The sequence below is a fragment of the Lolium rigidum genome, chromosome 7, assembly GCF_022539505.1.
Source record: "Lolium rigidum isolate FL_2022 chromosome 7, APGP_CSIRO_Lrig_0.1, whole genome shotgun sequence".
Taxonomy (NCBI): domain Eukaryota; kingdom Viridiplantae; phylum Streptophyta; class Magnoliopsida; order Poales; family Poaceae; genus Lolium; species Lolium rigidum.
The window spans coordinates 119658686-119668114 of NC_061514.1; the positions used below are offsets into that span (position 1 = coordinate 119658686).

The 9429-nt window shown below is 42.1% G+C and overlaps 2 long non-coding RNA genes across 2 annotated transcripts; both read left to right on the forward strand.

The window, feature by feature from the left end:
- Positions 1–2627: 2627 nt before the first annotated feature.
- Positions 2628–3650, forward strand: LOC124678509. Its single transcript, XR_006994520.1, has 2 exons — positions 2628–3248; positions 3338–3650. It is a non-coding gene; the product is annotated as an uncharacterized LOC124678509 (long non-coding RNA).
- A 240-nt stretch (positions 3651–3890) lies between these two features.
- On the forward strand, positions 3891–7386 carry LOC124676135. The gene is made up of 3 exons (XR_006993531.1): positions 3891–6545; positions 6658–6881; positions 6995–7386. It is a non-coding gene; the product is annotated as an uncharacterized LOC124676135 (long non-coding RNA).
- Positions 7387–9429: the final 2043 nt, after the last annotated feature.

A 9429-nucleotide genomic window follows, 5' to 3' on the forward strand; every position in this document is an offset into this window, starting at 1 on the left:
CACTCTTAAATCCCCTGCTTAGCTATGGAGGCACCGAAGGAGAATCTAACGTGGAACTCAAAGACAAAGGAGTCAACTGCAACAAGATGAAGAATCCAAGCAAAGAAGTCAATGAAGTCAACTGCTGCAGCAACTAGAGTGGAAACTTAGACTAGTATAGAAGGGAACCTTTCCCTAATCCTAGCACCTAAGTAGCTAGATTTCTATAGCAAGCCTAGTAGCTGCGAAGCTTAAGTTAGCAATAAGTTAGACTACGAGTCGTTCTTCCGGAGCTTTATTTGAAGTTTTACCTCACTTGTAAAGTAGGAGGTCTGTGCTGATCTTACGTAAACGAGCTTGTGTATCCTTCTATAGACATACCTTGGACTCGCATATGTTTCTGTTGTACCACTCTGAGGGATGTAATATGAGTGAAACGGTGTTTCACTTGTGTTATGTCAACGACTTGTGTACTACACCATGCAGTGGTACGCTGGGTCACCACACATAGCAGTAGCTAGATGGTTGTATTCTCCTCTTGTGCTATCATGTTTAGATCTTGTGAGATGCCTATCATGATCAAGATCATCTATTTGTAATGCTACATGTTGTGTTTGGTGGGATCCGATGGATATTGAATACTATGTCAAGTTGATTAATTGATCTATCATATATGTGTTGTTTATGTTCTTGCATGCTCTCCGTTGCTAGTAGAGGCTCTGGCCAAGTTGATACTTGTAACTCGAAGAGGGAGTATGTCACATCCCGAAATTTTCTAAATTTTGAAATGTAAAATAAAAATAAATATAATGCTTGATTGTTTGAACTTGATTGAAAATTCACAAAGAATTAAAACTTTTAAATTTAATTACAAGTTAATTCCAAAATAGTGTTTTCAAAGACTTTTGGTTTTAAAGTATTTTCAAATCAAACATATATGCCAAATGTATATAATGATTATTTTGTTTTCACAAAGGGATATTAAAAAGGTTTTTGCAAAATGTAGAGTTTTCATAAAACTTAGTTTTGAAAATATTTTCCAACAATGCTCTATTTTGTTCGGAGGTTTTGAAACTTATAAAACTATTTTATTTGAGAAAACATTAAACCCTAAAAGGGCACTATAGCCACATAGACAAGTATGTCAAATTTTGGTTTTATAAATTTTATATTTTTGTTCCAAATTTAGTCTCATATTGAAGTATTTTTCATAACGAATCCAACGGTATCTTATTTGCATTTTTCTGATTTTATTTGAAGCCCCAAAATGTATTTCTATTTCAGTAAAAAAAAGAAAAAAAAATGGAGGGCGCGGCCAGGCCGACCGGCCCAGCTCGCGCGGCCCACCCGGCCGACTGGCCCAGCTGCCCCGCGCCCAGGCCGCCCCAGCCCCAGCTGCCCCGCGGCCCAACCCGCCCGCGCTCCACCTGGCCCAGCGCGCGCCGCACGCTAGCAGCCGCCGCACCCCTGCCCCGTTTTTCCTTTTGTTTTAGTCCCACATCGGCCCGTAAACAAATCTCCTCCAGCCATCACCCTATATAATGACCCGAAGAGGCAGCCAAAAGCACATCAGGCCGGCGCCTCCTCTCTCATCTCACGCAAAACATAGACGTGCAACGCTGCTTTACGCACACATGCGACGCAATATCCGCAACGCAGCGCGTTTCGCTTTTTTTATGTAAACTAGTAAAAGTGCTCGTGCGTTGCTACGGTTCATTTTTTATTAGATATTTTAAAAAGTTACTCTTTCCATCTTAAAAAATGACGTATATTTGTCTAAATTTGAACGTTTCTATAATCGATTTAATCTATAGGTAGATTCAATTTTAGATACATCGATCGGTGGCCTTCTTTTATGGACGGAGGGAGTAGATAATGAGAGGCCAAACCCCCTAACCCTGACCTAAATTTGTTGTAGGATTTATGCCATATTCATATCAGTACGGGTAACTATCTAGACTACATCAAGAAAGCTTTATGTAGTAGAAACTTAGTACTACATGATTTCTTTTTTTCATTGTTTCAATGGTAGACAGATTACATAGTAGTACATGAGCAGTTAGGGAAAAAGAAAGATACCACCGTACATCGAAGTATCACGAATTTTCCATGAGCACACCTTATGTTGCATGTTTACTGAAAATCCATAAGATGTCAAGTCAATAAGAAAAACCATAAGATCTGCAGAAATAGTTTCTCAAATCTACAGATCAAGTAGTCAGACAATCAGTTTCAGACAATCAGGCCCCAATGCTCCATTATCTATACAACTACACCCACTAATTAAATTCCTTACTCATAATATAATTATAATACTATACTTATCCGTGAACAGCCTCAGCTTTTCACAGAATTTTGAATTTTTTTCCAGATTACTAATGTGCTGACACGTAGGTTCTTTGGTGGTTAGTTCCTGCTGTTCTTTTTCTGTGTGCAGCTTGGGTGCCGTATGAGAATTTTAGGGAATCTGCCAGTTTGTTTGGTGCAAACACGTGTACAGTTTTACGTGTTCTCTTCTCTTCTCCTTTGTTGCCGCATTATATTGGTCCAATTATTGTGTGGCTTTTGTTGTTTATAGTGGGCCACCTGATCAGAACCGCTTTGACCATTCACCTTGTCTCTTTCTCTCCTCAATTTCTTCCGCGTGTCGTCATTTGCTCTATCTAGAAATCTCCGATGGAGTCCCGTCGCTCTATCTTCGTCTACCGATCTCTTCCGTGGCCGTCGGCCTTGTGTAGGTTCTCCAACGCCGTAGTCCTCACGGAGCCGCTCCCGCCGTCCCCCGTCGCGGCCGTGGCAATCCTCCTAGATGGTGGCCCTCGAACCGGCTGTCTGGTTCGGCGGGTGGGCGCACGCCGGTGAACAGTGGTGGCCGCTGCTTCGAGTCGGGGACACTGCCTTGCCTTGGGGGGCTGCACCGCCGCAACCGACAACTACGATGTTGTCGGTATGGCGGAGCGCAGATGATGGTGGTAGCGGAGAAATCCAGCAGCCGGAGCGGGGAAGAGGCTCATGGACGAAGGGGATCCCCGTGGCGGCGGTCCTCACGTGCTGCTCCCTGGGCGGCTATTCATCGGGCCATGCCATGGGGATACAGTGGGAGAAGCAGTGGGAGGTGCCGACCCGCTGCCACGGCCTCCTTCGCGGCTGTCGGCCATGGCCTCGGTCGCGCCCGATTTCTCCCCGCTCAGATTTTGCGAAATTATCCCCGCCTGAGTTCTCCCCGGCCGTGAGATCTGCCTGACTCCTCCGTGGCCAGCAGCTGTGGTGTAGGTCGTTTCACCTCCGATTTCGCGGCTGTCGATGAGGTGCTCCGGCTCTCCGTCCCTGATGGCCGGTGCGTTGTGTACTTGTGTAGTCGTTCAGGCTCAACGACCGACGGTGCTCTGCATGGTGGATAGAATTGGTGCCTTGGTTCGTCGTTTCCGATCGTCCGGCCAGAGCTCCCGTGCGCTGCCCCGCACCGCCGTTGGTTCATAGGTTGCTGCAACAGGCTGTCTGTCCCACACGCCCTCCCAATCCTCGGTTGGTTTCCTGCCCTGTCTTGCTCCCCTTTCTCATCTCTTTGATTTTATCACATTTGCATCTGTGTGATGATTGGCCTTAACTAGACTATGCATTTGTTTTGTAGGATCCATCGTTTTATTTTGTAGTGGCCGTTACATTTATTATCTGTAAACGACTGTTGATTGAATTAAAAAATGTCCACTTTGGTGCTTCAATTGATTAGGACGTCCTAATCAATTGAAGCACCAAAGTGGACATTTTTTGGTCCTCTCCGCCAATGATTACTTAAAAATGACACTGGGCTAAGAACGATATGGTGATTTCATTGGCGGAGGACGTCCTAATCAATTGAAGCACCAAAGTTTCATATAGAAAAATGGTCCTCCAACACCTCTAAACACTGATGACACTGGGCTAAGAACGATATGGTGATTTCATATGCGCACATGGTGTTCACTGAAATGCCTGCAAGGTTGAGTGACTTCTCCGCCAATGATTACTTAAGCATGTCGATTGCGATCTCCTTTCATGTGCCAGTAGATGAGGGGTGGCTGCATATGTGCAACTTTACTTTCTTTTTGGGGCACGCATGATGAATTTGACATATAGCTGTCCTTTTTTAAGTCGACGAAGAATGCAGTATGTCATCTTTCAGGTTTCCTGGGTAGGTAAGATCAACGAGTGTAAATGGCGTAGTATAAATAATAGGGGTGTAGGTTTTTGTCAGATGGTCATCAGCCTAAAATGTGTACATGTAAGTTGCTCACGTATCTTATATGTAGATATTGGCCCTCTGATCAATGGTTTATGCGGTTATTTGATTTACCTATTGATCTAGACTGTAGTTTTAGTGATAAATTTATAATTATTCTCTAGAAAAAATGATTAGTTCTTACTTGAGTTGAAGGTATCTCTAAGATTTCATATGTTGTTCGGATGAGCCATTGTATATTATCCTATTTGAGACAAATAGATTCAAAATTGTCATGTGTAGTGCACTTTCGTTAAGAAAGAGTCCAGGAGATACTGAACTTTTTTTATAGTATACATAGTCGTTACATTAACTTAGTATGGCTGAGATAGGTTACTATACAGATAAATAATCAATATCATGATAAGTGAGTTCTACTTGAACAGTGTGTTATCATAGCTTTCTAAGAAATAAATTATAAAGCTTTGTTTCGAGAGTTCAATGGTCAATCGAAGCTAAACAGAGAATTAGAAGCCTGGTAGTTGGCATTAAGAATACAATATTTTCTTGGAAATTCATATCTAGGATAAAATTTCGTCTTGGTAACTATTGCATATTTTTTCCACCTTACCTTTGCAATTGCGCCCAAAAAAATTTGTAGACTGAGCTGAGTACTCACACCAAGATTCCGTTGGTTAGTCATGGTAGCTCTGCCATGACACTGTAGTGGTATTGTATTGATTCTTGAACTCCTGATGTGGTCATGCATACAATAATCTAGCAAAAGAAAATTTCCGTGATTCAAAGCTATCTAAAGGTGTTACACCAAGATAATCCACCTTCCAGATTAGTTGTTAATTATTTCTCACATTCGACATGAGTGTATGAGACATAAGGAGTATATTATTCAAATTTTAGCAAATCTGAACTCTTTTTTGTGAAAACATGAACTCTTTCGTGTCAGCATCTAGATGCATGAAAGAAGGTGCAACAGCTAAATGCATCAACGCATTGTCTGTAAGGCTCTAAGGTTAGGTTAACTTTTTTTCTTTTGCTCATACACCAAGCTTCTTCAGTTCAGCTAATATACGGTTTTTAATTTGCGATGTCTGGGAGTTTGTAGTTTCTGGTGCATACTCTAGATTTATGATTTATTTAACCACATTTTTTTATGTCTGTGATGGGAGTTTGTAGTTTCTGGTGCATACTCCTGGATTTTGATTTATTTAACCAGATTTTTTTGAAAGAAAATTATGTGACCAGATGGTATATAACAGTTCCTTTTTCTTAAAGTTGTTGCTATTAGAGAAACGTAAGAATTTGACCACTAAGTTTACTAATCGATGTGATGTAGTACATGATACAGGATCTGGGTTTTTTTCCTCTCGACTTTGGATCTTAGCACCCAATTAGTCTATCTGTACTAAGGATGACGGCTTATATTCAGAGTTTTCCTAGGATTGGTAAAACACGCACATTATAAAAAACATAACCCACCATAGAGAGTGGCAGAAGTGCCAGCAAATTCAAAAAAGGGCCAATGGGTACAGTCATCGCTGTAGTAGGAGCTCTGGAACCCAATGATATCATGGTACGGTGCACAAACTTGCAGATAATATTTCAACTAACTATTTCGTGTTCTAATGCCTACAAGATTTCTTTTATTTAGACATGTTAGACTAATCTGCAGGTAGTGTTTTCTATTTAGAAATTGCAGCTGTGACCAAATCATCTAGATAGGTATTGTAGATATAGATCTTTTTTTGTAATAACATATTTGGTCTTTGCCTTTTCATAATATGAGTTTTTTTTTGTCCAGGAAGATTGAAAGTAACATGAAAATTCTTCATGTATTTTAGTCTGCAGAACAACATAGACGTGCGAGGAATATATAGCTTAGAGTTTTGAAGACAATGGAAAGGGCTCCTGATCGCTTTATTTTTCCCCCCCTGAAAGGGCTTATTTTCTGAGTTTCGGTTCAGATTCTGAGATTGACATATTTGGTCTCATAAATGAGCTATGTCAAATTCATCCAAAGTTCCCTAGAATTGTTTAAAACAAGCCTCGGAGAAAGTCTCGAAGTATCAGCGGAAGCAAGAAAGCACAAATTGCAACAAGCTATAAGGGGCCTGAGGGTTATCTCATTTTATTTTAGTAGGGAATGGTTCTTCACATTATCTGGATGTGCTGCATAAGCAATAGTTTCCATCTTTTATTTTGGGTCCATGGATGCGTAGTTGTCTGTGGAATTTTTCATGACTTCTGAACATTACAAGTTTCAACTGTGCTGAACTTCTCTACTTACAACTCTTGTGCCTTTTCGGCCATATGATCTCGATTGTGCGGTTGCATCCATCCAAGAAACAAAGTAATTCCTTCTCCCCTCATCAGCTTTTGTCAATCAGTTTCTCGGGTACCACTGGAATAATTCTACATTAATCTTATTTTTTTACATCTGGCCGGCAATTCTATAAACACAGTTGGGCAGGAAGGTTGATGGTCTTGACCTGAACCTTTACCGACAAGCTTTGATCATCTGACGACAACATGAAGCAAGACTACTAAGATCCAGGACGACATGATCCGAAGTTGTGGGACGATCTTTCATGGTCAGACGGCAACATGAAGCTAGACTATTCAGTCTCAACCTGGCAATGCTCAGTGTTATATCGAGGTATTGGCCAGGAAGCCGTGGACAGCTGAGGTAACGTTGGCATGATCTACTATGTTATGTATTGTCAATTGTTGTTCATATCTAGGGGGTGTGGATACCGCTTCTGGTTCTGGTCGTGAAACTGTTTCTTGTGATGGGTGCAGGGATGTACAACGTGCGATTCGAATGACCCAACTGGACACGTATCAGACTCTACATAGCCTTGCGTAGGCGTTTTTTGCTTCAGTTCTTTTTCTTTTCTTTTTGCTGTTACTTTGAGAGTTGGATTTGCACTACTTCAGTTCTTTCATCAGAAAAAAAAAAGATATGTCCATCATTTGCGGACAATAAAAGTTCTGCCAATTTCCATTCACTCCACTATTAGATACACAGCAATAATATCCTAGAGGACACAAGTGCTAAATGCAAAAAAAAAAAAACTTTATGTCAGTCACAGAAACATGATTCAGTACAACAGTGGTGTGTAAACATGGACTGGTATAGTCTGTTATTCTATAAATGATTGAAATAGAGTTAGTTACAGAATTCATTATTATCCTGATATGGAGTTAGTTTCTGTATTTTATTGAGAGGTTTATGATGCTTAGTTTCATGTTGGGATTTTAGTTTTGATAAATCATTAGTTGAAATAGTCAGCTACTATTTTTAGATTATATAAACCAAGGCAGATCATCTATTATTTTTATATGTTCTTACCAATCATGGTACATGAAACTAGAGTTCATACTACACGTGTCATGGTGACCCGATAAAGTAAAATTATCTATATTTACATTGCTCTGCTTTCACTGAAAATAATCTGTTGTTTTTGGAAACAAATGCATAGGCTCGCATCTTCACATGTTAAAACATGGATGTACACCGGACAAACTTAGACGATGCAATTGTCCTCTTTTGCTGCTGTAGCAATTTGAGTATTTCATCTTACTCTCTCAATTATTTTAGTGTAGCAGTTTTTTCTTTCTTTTTAGATGTTATTAATAAATCCAATTCTTAGAAGGATGCAGTTACCCCCCCACGGTCAGTTTCCTACATGTAGTAACTAGCTGATGATTTCACGTCGTATATGAACTCTTATTTTGACAGCTGGATACATGAACCATCTGTGTGGATAGATGACCTAGCATTTTAAGATGGCCAGTTTATGCTTGGCGTTCTTTTATCGTGGTTCAACATGACAAGATAGGAACTCTGCAATTATTGTGAGTGGTGATTACGATAGATAATTTTCTGACTGGCGTGTGTACATGGGGAGAAATTAAATTTTGCACAGCTGCATTGTCCTGTTTAATTTGCTTGTGCGTGCATGAGTGGCTGTTTTACAGGGCTACAGCCCGATGCTTGTGTTGAACAGTTTCTCCATGTCAGAATATATGTTTTTAATACGGCTGTGTATTCCCCTCAAAAGTATAACATACCATGAATTATTCTCTGTTTTTCAACTCACAGCTACCACGTGTGCGCGGCGTGCCGCCGCGCCATTACATGCTAGTAACCTTTTACCCGCAAACAGAAAAACTGTTGTCCGTGCTTCTTCCCTATGCAACAATATAATTCCATCATCCCAAAACAGTTAATTAGATTAATTTAGCTCCACGAACTGCTACACAACCTGAGGCATGAGTGCACCTTTTCTTTCGATTCAATCCTCAAAGAGCACTTCATGTCTGCAGTTCTACACTTGCATCTTCCTCCGTTTTTCCCATCGTCTGAATCGTACCACCGTGTGCACCATAAGCCCTCGCCCAGTCGCCGACGGCCGCGCGCGTCCTTCCTTTGGGTTCTGGCCTGCCGGCGAGATGTTGAACAACTGCCAACGACCTCCGACTGGATCTTAATGGCCTCACACACTGCTGTCGACCATCCCAGACAGCAAGCTGAGCAAGGCACCACCAAGGTCGGGCAAGCCGCGCGGTTAAGACGCAAGGAGGAGGCTACTCGTGCGTGACATATACTTTGGCAGGCGGAAACTCCGGCGAGCGGCAACTCGAGCTGCTGTAGTTTGTACTACTAATTGTGCGCCTGCCCCGTGCACTTGTTTGCTGTTGCTTAGTGCGTCGCGCCCATGCAATTGTGCAGCCTATGCTACTGCTTAGTGCGTCGCAGACTTCGCAGAACACGATCCGTCGACCTGGAACGTCGATAGAAATCATGATTTCGAGTTTCTGTGACGAGCAAACTCTGGCCAGATGCTCATCCGGCAGGTAAGCCATCCAGGAAGTTGAGCATCCCTAGGGTCTAATATCGGAGTCAGCGGTGTTGGATCGTACCGAGGCCATCTGCACCACGACATACTCCCCCTGTTACATGCAGTCTTTGTCCCGACGGAAGCGTCCTTGCGCTCCATCTCAATCATCCCCGGTGTCGGCGATCCGGCGGTGATCGGCCATGGCCCCTTCCTGTTTTCGCGTCCGCCTTCCTCCTAGTTGATGCCAGCCGTGCCGCCGCCCTGTCATCGAAGATCGATCGATTCCTGGAGGATAGGTCGAGCGGGGTACATATATATGAGGGCTGTTTAAAAAACATCACCTACGTTGGACTCTTTTCCGGAGCGAGGGTAGAGATGACCCTTTTTCGT